Source organism: Lucilia sericata, unplaced genomic scaffold, assembly GCF_015586225.1.
Source record: "Lucilia sericata isolate MDLA Ls3-8-SP2 unplaced genomic scaffold, ASM1558622v1 Contig000089F_arrow, whole genome shotgun sequence".
NCBI classification, from domain to species: Eukaryota; Metazoa; Arthropoda; class Insecta; order Diptera; family Calliphoridae; genus Lucilia; species Lucilia sericata.
The window spans coordinates 335,295-357,391 of NW_023994122.1; the positions used below are offsets into that span (position 1 = coordinate 335,295).

At 30.7% G+C, this 22,097-nt stretch overlaps 1 protein-coding gene across 2 annotated transcripts in view; it reads left to right on the top strand.

Moving 5' to 3' along the window:
* Positions 1-22,097, top strand: part of LOC119599809 (guanylate cyclase soluble subunit beta-1) — a 195,760-nt gene that overhangs the window by 168,152 nt on the left and 5,511 nt on the right. The window contains exon 17 of one of the 2 annotated variants that reach the window (XM_037949696.1): positions 18,190-18,517. The gene's annotated coding sequence lies outside the window, so the exon portion shown is untranslated. Of the gene's footprint in view, positions 1-9,595; positions 11,057-18,189; positions 18,518-22,097 lie in introns of those variants that run through there. The other variant, XM_037949695.1, reaches the window with a different exon arrangement.

The following is a 22,097-nucleotide window of genomic DNA, read 5'->3' on the forward strand; positions in this document are numbered from 1 at the left end:
TCTAGTCTATAGTCTAGTCTATAGTCTAGTCTATAGTCTAGTCTATAGTCTAGTCTATAGTCTAGTCTATAGTCTAGTCTATAGTCTAGTCTATAGTCTAGTCTATAGTCTAGTCTATAGTCTAGTCTATAGTCTAGTCTATAGTCTAGTCTATAGTCTAGTCTATAGTCTAGTCTATAGTCTAGTCTATAGTCTAGTCTATAGTCTAGTCTATAGTCTAGTCTATAGTCTAGTCTATAGTCTAGTCTATAGTCTAGTCTATAGTCTAGTCTATAGTCTAGTCTATAGTCTAGTCTATAGTCTAGTCTATAGTCTAGTCTATAGTCTAGTCTATAGTCTAGTCTATAGTCAGTCTATAGTCTAGTCTATAGTCTAGTCTATAGTCTAGTCTATAGTCTAGTCTATAGTCTAGTCTATAGTCTAGTCTATAGTCTAGTCTATAGTCTAGTCTATAGTCTAGTCTATAGTCTAGTCTATAGTCTAGTCTATAGTCTAGTCTATAGTCTAGTCTATATCTAGTCTATAGTCTAGTCTATAGTCTAGTCTATAGTCTAGTCTATAGTCTAGTCTATAGTCTAGTCTATAGTCTAGTCTATAGTCTAGTCTATAGTCTAGTCTATAGTCTAGTCTATAGTCTAGTCTATAGTCTAGTCTATAGTCTAGTCTATAGTCTAGTCTATAGTCTAGTCTATAGTCTAGTCTATAGTCTAGTCTATAGTCTAGTCTATAGTCTAGTCTATAGTCTAGTCTATAGTCTAGTCTATAGTCTAGTCTATAGTCTAGTCTATAGTCTAGTCTATAGTCTAGTCTATAGTCTAGTCTATAGTCTAGTCTATAGTCTAGTCTATAGTCTAGTCTATAGTCTAGTCTATAGTCTAGTCTATAGTCTAGTCTATAGTCTAGTCTATAGTCTAGTCTAAGTCTAGTCTATAGGTCTAGGTCTATAGTCTAGTCTATAGTCTAGTCTATAGTCTAGTCTATAGTTAGTCTATAGTCTAGTCTATAGTCTAGTCTATAGTCTAGTCTATAGTCTAGTCTATAGTCTAGTCTATAGTCTAGTCTATAGTCTAGTCTATAGTCTAGTCTTATAGTCTAGTCTATAGTCTAGTCTATAGTCTAGTCTATAGTCTAGTCTATAGTCTAGTCTATAGTCTAGTCTATAGTCTAGTCTATAGTCTAGTCTAGTCTATAGTCTAGTCTATAGTCTAGTCTATAGTCTAGTCTATAGTCTAGTCTATAGTCTAGTCTATCTCTAGTCTAGTCTAGTCTATAGTCTAGTCTATAGTCTAGTCTATAGTCTAGTCTATAGTAGTCTATAGTCTAGTCTATAGTCTAGTCTATCGTCTAGTCTATAGTCTATAGTCTAGTCTAATAGTCTAGTCTATAGTCTAGTCTATAGTCTAGTCTATAGTCTAGTCTATAGTTAGTCGATAGTTGTCTAGCTAGTCTATAGTCTAGTCTATAGTCTAGTCTATAGTCTAGTCTATAGTCTAGTCTATAGCCTAGTCTATAGTCTAGTCTATAGCCTAGTCTATAGTCTAGTCTATAGTCTAGTCTATAGTCTAGTCTATAGTCTAGTCTATAGTCTAGTCTATAGTCTAGTCTATAGTCTAGTCTATAGTCTAGTCTATAGTCTAGTCTATAGTCTAGTCTATAGTCTAGTCTATAGTCTAGTCTATAGTCTAGTCTATAGTCTAGCCTATAGTCTATAATCTGGTAAATAGTGTAGTCTATAGTCTAATCTATAGGCTAGGATATAGTCTAGTCTATGGGCAAGTGTATTATGGACCGATCCTCATAAAATTTTGTAGGGAAATTTTGTTTTGTATAAAAGTTCTCAATGTGGAATTTCATCGCTGTAATGGTGTTTTTAAACCAGATATGACTCTCTAAGCAGTATTCCGGGGGCCACTTGTATGTGGACTATGTGAAAGCGTCGACCGATATGGTCCATTTTCATTACCAAACAAACTGCATCAATATTTGTGTATAATTTCAGGCTCCTACCTCTTTTCGTTCGGAATCTATCGTGCTTTCAACAGATAGACAGACGGACATGGCTAGATCGTTTCAGAATTTACTACGCAACCAAAATATTAATGTATACTTTTGTGGGTATACTACCATTATTTCGATGTGATAAAAATCCATTTTATTATATATATAATTATTTTAATAAATTATTTTAATAAATATTCTAGTGCAGGGGTCGGCAAACTATGGCTCGCGAGCCAAATGCGGCTCTTTGGATGTGGAGCTGTGGCTCTTTAGTTTCATACACACATTTTATTTATTTTATAAAAAAATATTTATATATTTTAAAATTTTTCGGAATCGATTAACGAGCAGTGCATTAATACTAACAAAACAATTCGCAAAAGTTTCTACAATATATATACACAACTTTTTAACTTTGCTTAATCGTTCTGTACATGAACGAAACAAAAATATATACTTTTTGAGTGAGAAAGAAAGATCGTACATTTGAGAAAAAATCCTCATTGAACCATTTGGAATTGGTATTGGATCTCTAGAAATGCAAAGTTTAAAAGCAAGTTGGAAGAGTTAGGTAAAAAGCCAACTAATAAATGAAAATTTTGAGTCATTTTTGAAACTTTAAACTACAAGTTATGATCCAATCTTTCTAAAGCCATACAAACCTATCACTCCCATTGAATTTGTTCCATGTACAAGTTAATATTGTAAGAAAATGTTGGATTCTTTAAAGTGTTGATTGAAAAGTTCCTATAAACAAATGGGGTATTATATTAGCGCTCCTACGAAGTGCCATTAAATAAGATGTAAAACATGATCATACATTCCGAAATTTTCGTGTTTTTCGAATAAAAAGATATTTTTTGGAAATTTAAAATAAGTAACTAATTTATCTGGACAGTTTGGATACAGTTAAATACTAAAAACTTGGTCTATTTGAAACTTGGTCTATCAAAAAATTAAAAATTTTTAAATATTGCACGTTTTAATGACAATGATCTATGAAAGATTGATATATTTTTTGCATAAAATTTTTGGCTACAAATAAATAAGCGACCAGAAAGCGTATTATGGACCCATCGTTACAAAATTTGATAATGAGATTTTGTATCCTATGAAACTTGTTTGTGTTGATTTTCATCACTATACTTGTATTTTAGACTGTTGTATGTATTTTTGTTCTTATAAACTAGTTTATGACGAATTTCACCACTATTCTAGTATTGCCTGTTTTGAGCGTTAAAGCGTGGGGATCTAATATGGGGGATAGGATCAATTATGAGCCGATCATCACGAAATTTGGTAAAGTAATTTTTGTTCCTGTTTGTGTTGAATTTCGTCATAATACTGCTATTATTAAGCCAGTTCTGATTGTTAAATTAAAATTTGGAAGATAGATTTTTGTTCTTATACAACTTGTTTGTCTCGAATTTCGTCGCTATACTGCTACTGTTAAGTCAATTATGATCGTTAGAGTAATTTTTTTAAAGGGGCCTTATATTGGGGTTGGTCAATTATGGTTCGATGTTCGCAATACATTACATAAAAAAACTTGTGCAAAATTTTATCTCGATTGCTGCCTAATTAATATATGTACATAACTATGACACTTTATACTGTATTTAAATGATATCACTGTCGGCCCACTCTAATAAACTTTTATATCTCTATATAACAAGTGTTAATTAAAAACGTATTCGAGTGACCCACAAAAATTCATTTGTAATGTTTTAATAAACAAACATTTTGTGGCTCTTTTAAAACCCATGTTTTGTAAAATGTAAGTTTTGGCTCTTCCGACTCAAAAGTTTGCCGACCCCTGTTCTAGTGGAAAAATATTATTTAACATTTGAAATTAAAGTATAACTACTCTCTAGGCACGTTTATAACAAACGATTTAACATTTACATACTTAGTAGTTTCCAGTGGGTTTATTCAGGTATAAAGCTAAGAATATCTCAAAAAAACTTCTTAGTTAAATTAGTTAATGAATTAATAAAATGTAACCAGATACAAACCATTTAACACTTAATTAATTCGTATGTTCTGTGAGTACTGACTGACATACAGATAGACAGTGACCTAGAACTTTACTGGCAGTTTTTGAGTCATCTTCAATAGGAACAATGTAAATATATTAGAATATTAGGTTGGTCCTATTTTTAGTAAGTAAAAAATAAGATTTATAAGGTTTTATACAAAAATAGTAAGGGACCTGCCCTAATATACATACATACATGTTCATGTAATTCATGAATAAATGATTTGTTTTTACGAATATAAATAGTTATGAAGCTAAAGTTGAATTATACTATAAGGAGATACGAGAAGACAATTCTAACAACTGCATTTCTAACACGTACTACATACAATTAGAATTTCAAGATGATAATAGTTAGAAGAGAATAAACATTTGGTATGAGTTAATAGAAGAACCAACAAGTACAAACAATTCTAAAAATTTTACACACAATTTAACTAACAATTTCAATGTCCATGATGATAATAATGAATAGAGCAGAATAGAAGAATGAAAATAACATAGAAAACATTTACAGGAAAAAGGATTTCATCATTTTTTTGTTGGAATAATACTCAATGGAGAATAAAGGGGATAAGGGGTAGAAAGTGGTCGTACAAAATTTATAAAGTTTTTTATTTGTATGTGTTAAATTGAAACCAAAAGTTATTTCGAAAACTAAATACTGCTTGAAGTAGTTTTAAAGAAAAGAACAATTTATGAAAATGACTTTTATTATACCCTCCACCACCATCAGTGGTGATAGAGGGTATATATAAGTTTGTCGTTCCGTGTGTAACACCAAGAAATATTCATCTAAGACCCAACAAAGTATATATATTCTGGGTCCTTATCAAATTCTGAGTCGATTTAGCTATGTCCGTCTGTCCGTCTGTCCGTCTGTCCGTCTGTCTGTCTGTCTGTCTGTCTGTCTGTGTAAAACACGCTCACGTTAAAACTAAGTAAAGGAAATCAACCAAATTCACCCAAAATATTTATTATTATCCTAAGCAGTTTGGTATTGAAAATCAGCAAAATCGGTTCACAACGTAAAAAGTTATGAGTACAAATTTCAGACTACCTCGAAAAAAATTACGTTTTTTTCATAATTCTTTTACAGTTTTCTCAGAAACTACCAAAGATATTTCGATGAATTTTGTCACACATTATTTTTTCAGGGCAGTGATCAATTATGTTCAAAATCTTTACAATCGATCCAATATTTCCCATAGCCCCCATACAAAGGTATATATTCCCGGAAATTAGTTTATCGTTAATAACTCCCTCAAATATATCGATATCAACACGAAATTTTGTACATGTATATATAATATGAACAGAAATCATACTCTCAACGTAGATCTCAGTCGGTCCACAATTGGTCATAGCTCCCATATAAGGTCCACTTCCGAAAATCACATAAACGCACATATTTCATTGATGAATAAAGCTATTATGATAAAATTCGAGTTGGATATGTTTTGTATACATACAAATCATTCTACCGAATTTTTTACGGATCGGTCCATTATTGGTCATAGCTCCCATATAAAGCCCACTTCCGAAAATCATTTAAAAGCTCATATTTCATTTCCAACTAAAGCTATTTTGATGAAATTCGATACAAATATGTCTAGTCGAAATATAAATCACTCTACGAAATTTTTTCCGGATAGGCCCATAATTGGTCATGGCTCCCATATAAGGTCCACTTCCGAAATTCACTTAAACGCATATATTTCATTGAATTATAAAGCTATCGGGATAAAATTCGACAGAAATCAGTTTTGTATACATACAAATCATTCTACAAAATTTTTAACGGATCGGTCCATAATTGGTCATAGATCCCATATAAGGCCCACTTCCGAAAATCACTTAAAAGCACATATTTCAATGCCAAGTAAAGCTATATTGATAAAATTCGACACAAATATGTTTTACCTAAACATGAATTATTCAACGAAATTTTTTCCGGATAGGCCTATAATTGGTCATAGCTCCCGTATAAGGTCCACTTCCGAAAATCACTTAAACGCATATATTTCATTGAATTCTAAAGCTGTTGGGATAAAATTAGATTTGAATATGTTTTGTGTACGTACAAATCATTTTATAAATTTTTTACGGGTCGGTCCATTATTGGTCATAACTCCCATATAAGGTCCACTTACGAAAATCACTTAAAAGCACATATTTCATTATCAAAAAAAGCTATCTTGATAAAATTCGACACAAATATGTTTTGTTCAAATATGAATCACTCTGCGAAATGTTTCCCGAATAGGCCCATAATTGATCATAGTTCCCATATAAGGTCCACTTCCGAAAATCACTTACACGCATATATTTCATTGAATTCTAAAGCTATAGGGGTAAAATTCGACTTGAATAAGTTTTGTGTACATATGAATCATTCTACCACTTTTTTCTCGGATCGGTCCATTATTGGCCATAGCTTCTATATAAGGTCCACTTCTGAGAGAAATTTGAGAAAATTCGACACAATTATGTTTTGTCTTTACATAAATCACTCTACGAAATTTTTTGCGGATAGGCATATAAAACATTGTACCAAATTTTTTCTGGATCGGTCCATATTTGGTAATAGGTCCACTTAAAAAAATCCCTTTAACGCACATATTTAATTATCAAATAAAGATATCTTGATAAAATATGATTTGTGCACATATGAATCACTCTGCGAAATTTTTCCGGATAGGCCCTTAATTGCTCATAGCTCCTATATAAAATCCACTTCCTAAAGTCACCTAAGCTATTGGAGTAAAATTAGACTTGATCTTTTTCTGCATATAAATCATTATATGAAATTGTTTCATGATCAGTCCATAATTGGTCACAACTCCCATATTCTGTGTATAGATACATCATTCTGTTAAAATGTTTTCGAACTGGCGTATTAATATACATTTTCTGGACCTAATCAAAATTAGTTCGACAAAAATTTTGGCAAGTTATCTAAAAATTAGATAGTTAGATGGGTTTCAATAAAAAGTAGTTTGCTGGTGGAGGGTATTTAAGATTCGGCATAGCCGAATATAGCACTCTAACTTGTTTTTCCATACAAATTGTTTTGAAATTCCAGATTTTTTTAAGAACAAAATTGCATGCCATTTAACACCTTGAGTTATTTTTATCTCGTTGTAGCACTTATAAAATTATCTATATATTTATAAATTAAGATAACAGCATAATTAAAGAAATATTATCTCAAAATGGAATTAAGAACCTTTAGATAAAGTTAACCTTTTAAACTACTTTTCACTTTACATTTCTTGTACACAAATGAGAAAGTGTAACACACTTTTTATAATTGGTAAAAACAATTATACAGTATACATTTAGGCTTAACAATCGTAAAGAGCGTTGCATACTTTTAGGTCATTATAATATGTTTAATATGTTTTTCTAAAAATGTTGTTGCTACAAATTCAAAACAAATTTTAAAATTTCCTCTTTAAATACTAACAACTAAATATAGATATTTCACTTTGTATAGCCTTTATGATTTTCTAATTTAATTTAAAAGTTTATTAATGAAAATGTCTCGCTTTACTCAACACATAAACAAGACATGTTTAACATCATCAATGATATCGTATGGGGATTTCATGCAGTTCAAATATTTTCCAACTTTATCATTACATTTTGATCCCTTAAAACTGCAAAACTTTTTAATTTGTATTTTCAAAACTTTGTGTTAAAAGTATAATATAGATATTTGTTATATTTATTATGAATTCAATTTCTTTGTCCCTTTAAATATATAAATATGATAATTTATTAATAATATTGGCAGCCAAAAAAAAAGAAAAGAGTAACAAAAACTTTACGTTTTCTCTTAATGCATATACAGGGTAAGCTGAAAAAAATATACATAACAAATTCGAAAATAAAGGACAAATAGATTATAACAAATTCATTTGGTTGCTCTGTTTAAAATGTTCATAACTTTTTTACTCAATGATTTTGTGACCCTTGATATTTTTTATATTTTATAATCCTTTAAACAGGCCCTACTACGTGTTTGGGTATTTTCTCAGAAAAAAGATAAATCCTCAAGGATTTATATTTTGCAAACACTTTTTAAGTTTATTATGCATTACCTTTATTTATGAATATGTTTATATGTACATTAGGGTGTACCGTGGGCCACTCTTTTTTAGTCTAGTCTATAATCTAGTCTATAGTCTAGTCTATAGTCTAGTCTATAGTCTAGCCTATAGTCTAGTCTATAGTCTAGTCTATAGTCTAGTCTAGTCTATAGTCTAGTCTATAGTCTAGTCTATAGTCTAGTCTATAGTCTAGTCTATAGTCTAGTCTATAGTCTAGCCTATAGTCTAGTCTATAGTCTAGTCTATAGTCTAGTCTATAGTCTAGTCTATAGTCTAGTCTATAGTCTAGTCTATAGTCTAGCCTATAGTCTAGCCTAGTCTAGTCTAGTCTATAGTCTAGTCTATAGTCTAGTCTATAGTCTAGTCTATAGTCTAGTCTATAGTCTAGTCTATAGTCTAGTCTATAGTCTAGTCTATAGTCTAGTCTATAGTCTAGTCTATAGTCTAGTCTATAGTCTAGTCTATAGTCTAGTCTATAGTCTAGTCTATAGTCTAGTCTATAGTCTAGTCTATAGTCTAGTCTATAGTCTAGTCTATAGTCTAGTCTAGTCTATAGTCGTCTAGTCTATAGTCTAGTCTATAGTCTAGTCTATAGTCTAGTCTATAGTCTAGTCTATAGTCTAGTCTATAGTCTAGTCTATAGTCTAGTCTATAGTCTGTCTATAGTCTAGTCTATAGTCTAGTCTATAGTCTAGTCTATAGTCTAGTCTATAGTCTAGTCTATAGTCTAGTCTATAGTCTAGTCTATAGTCTAGTCTATAGTCTAGTCTATAGTCTAGTCTATAGTCTAGTCTATAGTCTAGTCTATAGTCTAGTCTATAGTAAGTCTAGTCTATAGTCTAGTCTATAGTCTGTCTATGTCTAGTCTATAGTCTCGTCTATAGTCTAGTCTATAGTCTAGTCTATAGTCTAGTCTAAGTCTAGTCTATAGTCTAGTCTATAGTCTAGTCTATAGTCTAGTCTATAGTCTAGTCTATAGTCTAGTCTATAGTCTAGTCTATAGTCTAGTCTATAGTCTAGTCTATAGTCTAGTCTATAGTCTAGTCTATAGTCAGTCTATAGTCTAGTCTATAGTCTAGTCTATAGTCTAGTCTATAGTCTAGTCTATAGTCTAGTCTATAGTCTAGTCTATAGTCTAGTCTATAGTCTAGTCTATAGTCTAGTCTATAGTCTAGTCTATAGTCTAGTCTATAGTCTAGTCTATAGTCTAGTCTATAGTCTAGTCTATAGTCTAGTCTATAGTCTAGTCTATAGTCTATAGTATAGTCTTTAGTCTAGTCTATAGTCTAGTCTATAGTCTAGTCTTTATAGGTTTTATATCATATGCAAAGGCGTTATGAACTAGTGTTAATTATTATTATAATGGTTACATATTGTATATAGTACGTCCGTCTACGATACATAAATATTTATTAATAATAATTCTTTTTTCCTTTCTTTACAGCAACGGACGTATTAAAATTGAAAATAATGGATATTTTCTTTATAAAAAAACACAATTTAGAACTTAAGTTCAAAATTATAAAAAAATATATACATATATTAAATTTCAACAAAAAAAACTCAACTGCCTTTAATCCCTTCGTTTTAATACTTCCTGACACTCACAGACACATCCACTTACAGAGATACGCTTAAATGTATTAAAAAATACTTATGTATGTACAAGGATATCCCACATACAAGCAATTGCTTGCATAAGAGATAAACAGAGTATAATATAAATATAAAGAAGGTTCTTTTTAGTGAAAAATGGGTATATAGGCGACTATAATAACCAAAAAAATAATGTTATTGTTATTATTGAGATTGTTAACAATATTTTGCAATTTGCATAAAACTTAAGTCTATTCCAAAGATATTTGTATATGGAAATCTTTTTATTTATGACTAAAAGTTGTTTACTATTATTTTATTTATTTCTTACATTTTTTTTGTTATTTAAATTTTATTACTAATGGTTTCTCTAATAGTCATTTTATATAAATTAAAATTTTACTAAAAAAACACAAGCACAATATTAAATTAGTTTAGATTGAAAAAAGAAACAAAATTTCCTAAACTTTTTACTGATCATTTGTAAATATTTAAACAAAAGACAACACAGAATAATTCCCTTTTAAATAATATAAACAGTAATAATGAAAACAAAAACTTAAAACATTTTGCAGTAGTATTTCCAACAACAAAATGAAAACAAATTATGTAAAGCAAATATTCTAACAAAAAGAAACTATTAAATATTTTTAAAACCAAAGAAAATATATGATTTTTAACCAACACAACAAATTTTTCTAATCCCAAAAACAAAAGGTTTGTAGCATAGTAAATGTGAACCAAGAACAAAAACTAAAGGCACCAAGATAATTATATACAAAAATATATATGAAAAAATAAATCAATGAAAATATTTAAACATTTACTTATAAAGAAAAATGATAAATAAAAATAATTAATTAAATAAAAGGTAAAAGCACATGAAAAAGAAGAAATTGTCACGGTGGGATAAAATTTTTGAAATTTGAAATATAAATTTTATTTGCATATTTTTAGGCCCTTAAGAACTCTCTGGGTTTTCCTTTTTTATAAAAAATATATTTTTTCTAACAATTAGAAAATCTCTTTGTTTATTTCCATCCCACTGTTCCAATCACTTAACCATAAAATCCATAAAAATCCCAAATAAATATTTAATACCACAATTAAATCTATTTAGTATTGTACCAAATCATGTATGTAACACAATATAGACCAATTGAACAATCTCTTAACTAAATACGAGTATAAAATTTAATATTTATTAACTACCTAACAACTACAACAAGAACAAAAAGTAATTTAAAAATCTTATATAAATAAATCTTTGCTGAATTTCTAAACAAACAAACAAAAACTAAAGTATCAGACAAAAACTATAAAAATCTTATAAATAAATAATGAACAAACAAACAAAAAGTATATTTAATGAAAATCTATTGAAATATGTAACTGAAACTGAAAAATAGCTTTATAGTATTTTAAGTCTAAAGAAAATATATATAAAAAAGAAATCTTTAAAGTAAACAAATTAAATAATTAAACAAAACTTATCTTAGTTATTAAACAAAATATAAAAAAACCAATGTAAACTGGATAAAAGAAGCAAATGTTATAATAAAGTAAAACTTATATGTTAGAACCAGCAAACTTTAAAAATTAAAACTGATTAATAAAACTTGATAAATTCTTTATAATAAAATTTTATAAATTTTAACAACTTTCAGCAATTTGCTTGGTATTTTAAAACACACATTTGTTCCAGTATATAACAATAAATGATCAACATTTTATTAACACTCAAAATCCAAAGGCAATTTTCATTTCATATTTTATGAGTTTTTTCCATTTTCTTTGTATTTTCTCTATATTACTACGCTACGGGTATAAACGAATTCAAAAACAAGTTTTAGTAGAAAGTTTTCAGAATTTATTTTTTTTTTTTAAATTTTAAAAACAGAAAAAATTTTCTAAAAATTCTACTTGATTTTTATGATATTTTAAAGAATTTTTGTTAATAACTTTTATTCAGGCTTGCATTCCTAGCTATAATAGCTGGATCTTTTCTTAATACATGACCTATCCAATTCCATTTTTTTTTAATCTCAAAATTTTTTTTTAATCTCAGACTGAGGTTTCTCTAGTTCACTCCATATGAGGAAAATAGTGGAAGCGTAGTTTGCAAATGCATCTATGAAGATTTCCATATTCTTTGCAGTGCTCCAGAGGTTTAAAAAGCTGTCTTCATACGATTTGCAATATCTTCATGAGGGCCTTCTGATGTCGATATAACACTACCTACTCAACAGAAACTGAGATTTCTGTAGTTCTCTCCATATGAAGAAAATAGTGGAAGCTTGGTTTCCAAATGCATCTAGGAGGATTTCCACATTCTTTGCAGTGCTCAAGAGTTTTGATACGATTTTCAATATCTTGAGGGCCTTCTGATGTCTATATAATTATTGCTTATTATTCGATTATTGCTGCACATCTCTCGGTTTCGCCAACATATCGTTGTATGTATGAAATATGATACATATGCATATAGTTCATGTAATTCCTCTCGCAGCACTTATTACATGAGTCATTATCAAGTCCTATATTATGTTAAAAGGTAATAGATTTAATTCCAATATTACGCCCCACCAGATTCAGCATCATCTTTCTCAGAACACCTTTAGACTAAAGGGTATCAAATACTCTGAAAAATTAATCGAATTAGTCGATTAGACGACTCACCAGCGTCTCTTTATGCTTCTTATACGCCGGTGGAAATTTTTGTACATGGTTCTGCCGGTCCTTGTACAAGCACTTCATTGAAATAGTCGAGCTTTCTAATCTCTGACCATTGCTACCACATTGTTTAACTTCCGAGATGCAAAAACATCACTTCGCTTATCACCACGTAGGGATGGTCTTTGTTAAATTGGGAACAGCACCTACAGATGTGTTCAGTAGACCAAAAAACGAATCCATCAAATCAGCCGAGGACTTGTTCTTACTCACAAAGAACACACTGTAGTAAAACTGCTATGAACAGAGCAAACGCTAAACACACCTGGACAAGGAAGGAAAATGTAATGGTATCACATGGATAAGATACCTTACATACACCGTCATTTAACCCATCACGTTTCTTATTCATCCGATACACTCACTTTAGGTATACGGGTGGATAAAGTCAGCATACACCTACATTCATACCGTATCATATACATTTAACACCAACTCATTTCCAACACTTAGTCTCACAGTCACTGCTCTGTGTGGTATGTGTTGACTCGGCAACAGCACCGAACTTATCCAGAATTATAAACCTTAGCGTGACTTTCGTGCTATCTGTTCCCGTGGTACCAGATTATATGGTTCTCTGGTTCTACCCCATGTCAAATCATTCCAAAGAAAAGCCGAGGATACATTTGATCATCTTAAGTTTATAGTACCGGAAGACTAGAAGAACTGGGAGCACCTCTTTTCCTAGGATTGCAATAATACCCAGATGAAGGTCTTTCATGAAAGTAACACGCCCTCAGGGGTATTGAATATGTAAAGTGGGATGGTAGTGTATTTCAAAAATTCACAATAATGGGTTGGAACAATTTCTCTCTGAGTTCAGGGTTGAAATTGTCCATTCCTGCTACCTTGCCGCTTTTAAGTCTTCTAATGGCTCTAGCGATTTTCGTCTCGTTCGAGAATGTAGAACATGCTTATGTCATTTATTTTCCAAACATACACTTGATGTTCAAAACATAGACAATCTGGTTTGTGATGGTTTCTGTTGTTACCACCATACTGTCATAATAATCGCGAATAAGTTGACGACATTTAATATATAACGTTTGTTTTCTTTAAATCGTCTTTGCATTTCTCTGGTTCTCTTTATTTCAGATGTTATACTCCCTATACCTTATCTCTTCAAGCTCAATGTTTGACCATACGACCCATACATAAATACTGTAACTACTTACATATATAAAACTTTAAAAAAGTAATTTTCCTAATATTTTTGACTAAGAAAAAAAATTTCAAAAACTTTTCACAAATACAACATATTTTTTAATTTATGAAATTTATAAAATTTTATTTAATTATTCTCTAAAATATCTTAAATCTATTCGTTGGTATAAGTAAAAAATTTATCCAAATACTTATCTGTATTACTTTTCTGCATACAATGTACATTGCGATGCTTAAAATTAAAGCAAAAATTCTTTTACATATAACTAACATCTACATACTCCGTATATATAAACACACATACTTACATAAATTAAAACAATCTAGATAAATACAATTTTTTAGTATTAGATTTATACTATATTAAAAAGAACACAACCTATAGAAAAGAAATGACAGTGAAAAGCAAATATTTAAAAATTGTATTAAATAAATAACATATATTTATTATATATATAGAAAAGTAAATAAACCAATAAATATGTATAACAAATAAATATAACAATAAACATTATACCTAATGATCACTTAAAAATATATACGAACTATATGGATGTATATTTAATATGAAAAAAAATTAAACTATAATACTTAAATAAAACTGTTATGTATAAAACTAACACACATGCAATAAATTATGTATAAATAAATTAGTAAATATATAAAGAAAAATAAATAAAAACACATGTAATTTCAAATGAATTAATCTACAAGTGTAAATGAGTTTTATTTTAAACAGAAAATAATGATTTAATTAGAATAAATGATTTGTTTTCATTTATTTAGTATTACAGTAAGTATAAATCTCAAATAATTTGTTATTAGTTTTTCTTTAATAGATTACGCAAATTATTATTTACTAGGAGTATACGTATTATAATAATTAAATATCAATCATACGCACTGCTGAGAAAGAGCAAAACTTATTTTTTACAAGTTTTCGGTTTCAATTATTATATACAAAATTAAAATTAAATTGTAAGAACGAACGAACGAACGCAAAACGGAGAACGAACGAACGAACGAACAACAAGAAACGAACGCGAACGAACGAACGAACAAGAACGAAGAACGAAGAAAACGAAAACGTAAAAAAACGAAAGGAACACGAACAACAACGAACGAACGAACAACGAAAACGAACGAACGAAAACGAAAACGAACGAACGAACGAACGAACTAACGAACGAACTAACGAAGAACAACGAACGAACGAACGAACGAACGAACGAACGAACGAACACAAAACGAACGAACGAACGAACGAACGAACGAACGAACGAACGAACGAACGAACGAACGAACGAACGAACGAACGAAACGAAAACGAACGAACGAACGAACGAACGAACGAAAAGCAAGAAACGAACGAACGAACGAACGAACGAAACGAACGAACGAACGAACGAACGAAGAACGAACGAACGAACGAACGAACGAACGAACGAACGAACGAAGCAACGAACGAACGAACGAACGAACGAACGAACGAACGAACGAACGAACGAAGAACGAACGAACGAACGAACTAACGAACGAAACGAACGAAACGAACGAACGAACGAACGAACGAACGAACGAACGAACGAACGAACGAACGATACGAACGACGAACGAACGAACGAACGAACGAACGAACGAACGAACGAACAACGAACGAACGAACGAAGAACGAACGAAACGAACGAACGAACGAACGACGAACGAACGAACGAACGAAACGAACGAACGAACGAACGAACGAACGAACGAAAGAACGAACGAACGAACGAACGAACAACGAACAAACGAACGAACGCGAACGAACGAACGAACGAACGAACGAACGAACGAACGAACGAACGACGAACGAACGACGAACGAACGAACGAACGAAACGAACGAACGAACGAACAACGAACGAAACGAAACGAACGAACTACGAACGAAAGAAACGAACTAAACAACGACGAACGAACGAACGAACGAACGAACGAACGAAAAAACGAACGAACTAACGAAAACGACTAACGAACGAACGAACGAACGAACGAAACGAACGAACTAACTAACTAACGAACTAACTAACTAAACTAACTAACTAACTAACTAACTAACTAACTAACTAACTAACTAACTACTAACTAACAACTAACTAACTAACTAACTAATTAACTAACTAACTAACTAACTAACTAATTCTCTATAAATTTTTAGAGAAAATTATCTATTAATTTTCTTGTTTTAGAAAATTTTCGATAAGATTTCTTTTTATAGAAAAATTTCGATCAATTTTCTTTTGATAAAAAATTTTAAAACATTTTCTTTTAAGATAAAAAAATTTTTATTTAAAATTTTTGTTAAATTAAATTCTTTTTTGAAAAATTTTATTTTCATAAATTTGTTTTTAGGAAATCCCTTTTATACCCACCGTCAAAAAAGATCAGGGGTATATTAGTTTTGTCATTCCGTTTGTAACACTTCGAAATATTGGTTGTAGACCCACAAAAGTATGCATAAATATTCTAGATCCTTAATAAATTCTATGCCGATCTAGCCATGTCCGAGCAGCTGTCCGTCCGTCGTTTCGTCAGTCTGTCTGTCTGTTGAAAAATTTTGGATTAATTTCAAATCGTACTATAATATTTCTGTTATTTGTCGATGAATTTTTAATTTTCTGTTGGAATTTTCGATAAATTTTCTATTTATAGAATTTTTTCCTTAAAGTTTCTTTTTATATTTAATTAGAAAAATATTTGTACAAAATTCCATGAAGGTGGGATCATAATCAATTTCCGAAAGCAATTTTAAAATACTTTTAGTTGATATCGTTAGAAGGGCATGTCAAGCAGTGCAATACTTTCCCACTTATTTTATTTCAACTTTTTCCCCATTACAGCAATAATATTTTTGATTACATTTTACCAGCTAATCGATCAATTGTTATTCAAAAGCTAATAAATATAAAAGAAACTGAAAATCTCTGTAACATTGAATAAAATATAAACAAATGCAAAAAAATACACATTCCTTGATTAATTTAATAGGAATTGTTTGGAAAATTTAATTTAATTTGATTGATTGCTTCGACGGAAAAAATTCCAATCAAGAATTTCAAGTTAATGGAAAAAATCTACTGTATAGAATGAAAACCAATAAAACTATTGTAATTATTCATAGGAAATATTTATTTAATGTATATATTTTTTTATTAAATTAATCTTATTGGCAACAATGAGTGGATGAATATACTATCTACCTGCTGCAATTGTTACGAAAACAAATTTTAATATAAATTTATGATATTTTAATGCTGCATTTATTATTAATGAAAAAATTACAAAAAAATATATAAATACACACATACATATATACATGAATTTTTAAATTAAATCAATATGCATTAATAAAATAAATAAAATAATACTGAAATTAAATATTTAAAATAAAATTATAGTGGACAAATAGAAAAATGAAGAATATATGTACATTAGGGTGACTCCAAAATGTTTGTTCTGACGTCAATATTTGGTGAGCTGGATGAAAGTATAAAAAGGTCCTTTTTGAAAAAACCGTTTCACGGAAATTTTATGATATTTTAAAAGTGCCTTCCTAAGACCTAGAACATGATGCTCCTGGTATCATTTTATGTCATGAGAAATGGTATCTTAGAAATAATCAAGTTTTAATTCTGGGTGGGAACATCAGTACTTTATTTGTTCTCTAAACAAATGGGGATACCATAATATACATATACATACGTATATTAAAATGTTTATAGTATGTTTAACGAATAAAAACGTTTAACTTTATTGGATATTAGATTATGATGTCATGACACAGCCTTCTTTTTTCACTTCTTTGTTCATCCGATATCAATTTTATTAATCTCTTTTAAATACTTTGCAGAAGTCTAGTTCAGTGGGAGTAAATATATATTTTTATTCATTCTTTATTAACGTTATTCTTAGGGAAATCCTTTTTATGTCATTATGTTATCAGCTACTAGATGAACAGGTAGGTATGTATGTATGTAAATGACTGTTGCATGCTTCTGTTTATGACAATGACCTTAATGGAATTGATTTGTTTTTTTCTTTTTGTTCATTTTAACATTCTTACTCTTCTATTGCTTTTATTTTGTCTTCTATTTTATCTTTCGTTTCTGTGTTGCCAATAAGGCTCCGGCTGCTTCTTCCTGTGCAATTTTCTCTCGTATCCAATAATGTGCGGCACATACCAACAGCAATAGTGATGGTATCAGAACCAACAAAACCAAACCCAATGAAACACTTGCAACTCGAGCATGATGCTCCTCTTTGCCTAGATTTATATTTGATTTAATTTTTTTTGGAAAATGTTAGCAAAGTAAAGTTTTTAAGAAATAAAATAGGATGAGTGAATAAAATTAAATGTGAGATAGTAGATAAAAGATTGCAGAAAATTAAAGCTCACACACAGTTAATCAATTTCCTTTCATTTGTTATATTCTACTTAATTTTTTAGTACCTTGCAATAACATTTATTTGTTTTAAAATAAATATTTTTGTTTTTATATATTTTTAGTGTCAATGCTATACTTACCGCAAAACGAAGAACACTCTCTTGCGACCATCTAAGGCTCCAGAGAGCTAATATAGTTAAAACAATGAATAGATGTTTGAAAACGCCAAAATAATGAAGAATACTCAATTTCACATAAAAGCTTAAGTTGAAAACTATGGAACACTTGCCATTCAAGGAGAAGTTCTATCGAAACAATTCGAAGATAGAAAATACGAGCTACATGAGAAGATTGAATGCTTTTGAGACAAATTATGAAGGACTATGGGTCTTTAGCCCGAAACTAAGTGAAAAATCTGCCTTGAATGACAGACTACTTCCATGTTTTTAAGTATAAACTAATTTGTTCTCTAGACTAGACTATAGACTAGACGACTATAGACTAGACGACTATAGACTAGACGACTATAGACTACACGACTGTAGACTAGGACATATATAGTAGACTAGACTATAGACTAGACTATAGACTAGACTATAGACTAGACTATAGACTAGACTATAGACTAGACTATAGGACTAGACTATAGACTAGACTATAGACTAGACTATAACTAGACTATAGACTAGACTATAGACTAGACTATAGACTAGACTATAGACTAGACTATAGACTAGACTATAGACTAGACTATAGACTAGACTATAGACTAGACTATAGGACTAGACTATAGACTAGACTATAGACTAGACTATAGACTAGACTATAGATTAGACTATAGACTAGACTATAGACTAGACTATAGACTAGACTATAGACTAGACTATAGACTAGACTATAGACTAGACTATAGACTAGACTAGTAGACTAGACTATAGACTAGACTATAGACTAGACTATAGACTAGACTATAGACTAGGACTATAGACTAGACTATAGACTAGGACTATAGACTAGACTATAGACTAGACTATAGACTAGACTATAGACTAGACTATAGACTAGACTATAGACTAGACTATAGACTAGACTATAGACTAGACTATAGACTAGACTGTAGACTAGACTATAGACTAGACTATAGACTAGACTATAGACTAGACTATAGACTAGACTATAGACTAGACTATAGACTAGACTATAGACTAGACTATAGACTAGACTATAGACTAGACTATAGACTAGACTATAGACTAGACTATAGACTAGACTATAGACTAGACTATAGACTAGACTATAGACTAGACTGTAGACTAGACTATAGACTAGACTATAGACTAGACTATAGACTAGACTATAGACTAGACTATAGACTAGACTATAGACTAGACTATAGACTAGACTATAGACTAGACTATAGACTAGACTATAGACTAGACTATAGACTAGACTATAGACTAGACTATAGACTAGACTATAGACTAGACTATAGACTAGACTATAGACTAGACTATAGACTAGACTATAGACTAGACTATAGACTAGACTATAGACTAGACTATAGACTAGACTATAGACTAGACTATAGACTAGACTATAGACTAGACTATAGACTAGACTATAGACGACATAGACTAGACTATAGACTAGACTATAGACTAGACTATGACTAGACTATAGACTAGACTATAGACTAGACTATAGACTAGACTATAGACTAGACATAGACTAGACTATAGACTAGACTATAGACTAGACTATAGACTAGACTATAGACTAGACTATAGACTAGACTATAGACTAGACTAGACTAGACTAGAGAGACTATAGACTAGACTATAGACTAGACTATAGACTAGACTATAGACTAGACTATAGACTAGACTATAGACTAGACTATAGACTAGACTATAGACTAGACTATAGACTAGACTATAACTAGACTATAGACTAGACTATAGACTAGACTATGACTAGACTATAGACTAGACTATAGACTAGACTATAGACTAGACTATAGACTAGACTATAGACTAGACTATAGACTAGACTATAGACTAGACTATAGACTAGACTATAGACTAGACTATAGACTAGACTATAGACTAGACTATAGACTAGACTATAGACTAGACTATAGACTAGACTATAGACTAGACTATAGACTAGACTATAGACTAGACTATAGACTAGACTATAGACTAGACTATAGACTAGACTATAGACTAGACTATAGACTAGACTATAGACTAGACTATAGACTAGACTATAGACTAGACTATAGACTAGACTATAGACTAGACTATAGACTAGACTATAGACTAGACTATAGACTAGACTATAGACTAGACTATAGACTAGACTATAGACTAGACTACAGACTAGACTATAGACTAGACTAACTATAGACTAGACTATAGACTAGACTATAGACTAGACTATAGACTAGACTATAGACTAGACTATAGACTAGACTATAGACTAGACTATAGACTAGACTATAGACTAGACTATAGACTAGACTATAGACTAGACTATAGACTAGACTATAGACTAGACTATAGACTAGACTATAGACTAGACTATAGACTAGACTATAGACTAGATAGACTAGACTATAGACTAGACTATAGACTAGACTATAGACTAGACTATAGACTAGACTATAGACTAGACTATAGACTAGACTGTAGACTAGACTATAGACGACTATAGACTAGACTATAGACTAGACTATAGACTAGACTATAGACTAGACTATAGACTGACTATAGACTAGACTATAGACTAGACTATAGACTAGACTATAGACTAGACTATAGACTAGACTATAGACTAGACTATAGACTAGACTATAGACTAGACTATAGACTAGACTATAGACTAGACTATAGACTAGACTATAGACTAGACATAGACTAGACTATAGACTAGACTATAGACTAGACTATAGACTAGACTATAGACTAGACTATAGACTAGACTATAGACTAGACTATAGACTAGACTATAGACTAGACTATAGACTAGACTATAGACTAGACTATAGACTAGACTATAGACTAGACTATAGACTAGACTATAGACTAGACTATAGACTAGACTATAGACTAGACTATAGACTAGACTATAGACTAGATATAGACTAGACTATAGACTAGACTATAGACTAGACTATAGACTAGACTATAGACTAGACTATAGACTAGACTATAGACTAGACTATAGACTAGACTATAGACTAGACTATAGACTAGACTATAGACTAGACTATAGACTAGACTATAGACTAGACTATAGACTAGACTATAGACTAGACTATAGACTAGACTATAGACTAGACTATAGACTAGACTATAGACTAGACTAGACTAGACTATAGACTAGACTATAGACTAGACTATAGACTAGACTATAGACTAGACTATAGACTAGACTATAGACTAGACTATAGACTAGACTATAGACTAGACTATAGACTAGACTATAGACTAGACTATAGACTAGACTATAGACTAGATACAGACTAGCTAGACTAGACTAGACTATAGACTAGACTATAGACTAGACTATAGACTAGACTATAGACTAGACTATAGACTAGACTATAGACTAGACTACAGACTAGACTATAGACTAGACTAGACATGACTAGACTATAGACTAGACTATAGACTAGACTATAGACTAGACTATAGACTAGACTATAGACTAGACTAGACTAGACTATAGACTAGACTATAGACTAGACTATAGACTAGACTATAGACTAGACTATAGACTAGACTATAGACTAGACTATAGACTAGACTATAGACTAGACTATAGACTAGACTATAGACTAGACTATAGACTAGACTATAGACTAGACTATAGACTAGACTATAGACTAGACTATAGACTAGACTATAGACTAGACTATAGACTAGACTATAGACTAGACTATAGACTAGACTATAGACTAGACTATAGACTAGACTATAGACTAGACTATAGACTAGACTATAGACTAGACTATAGACTAGACTAT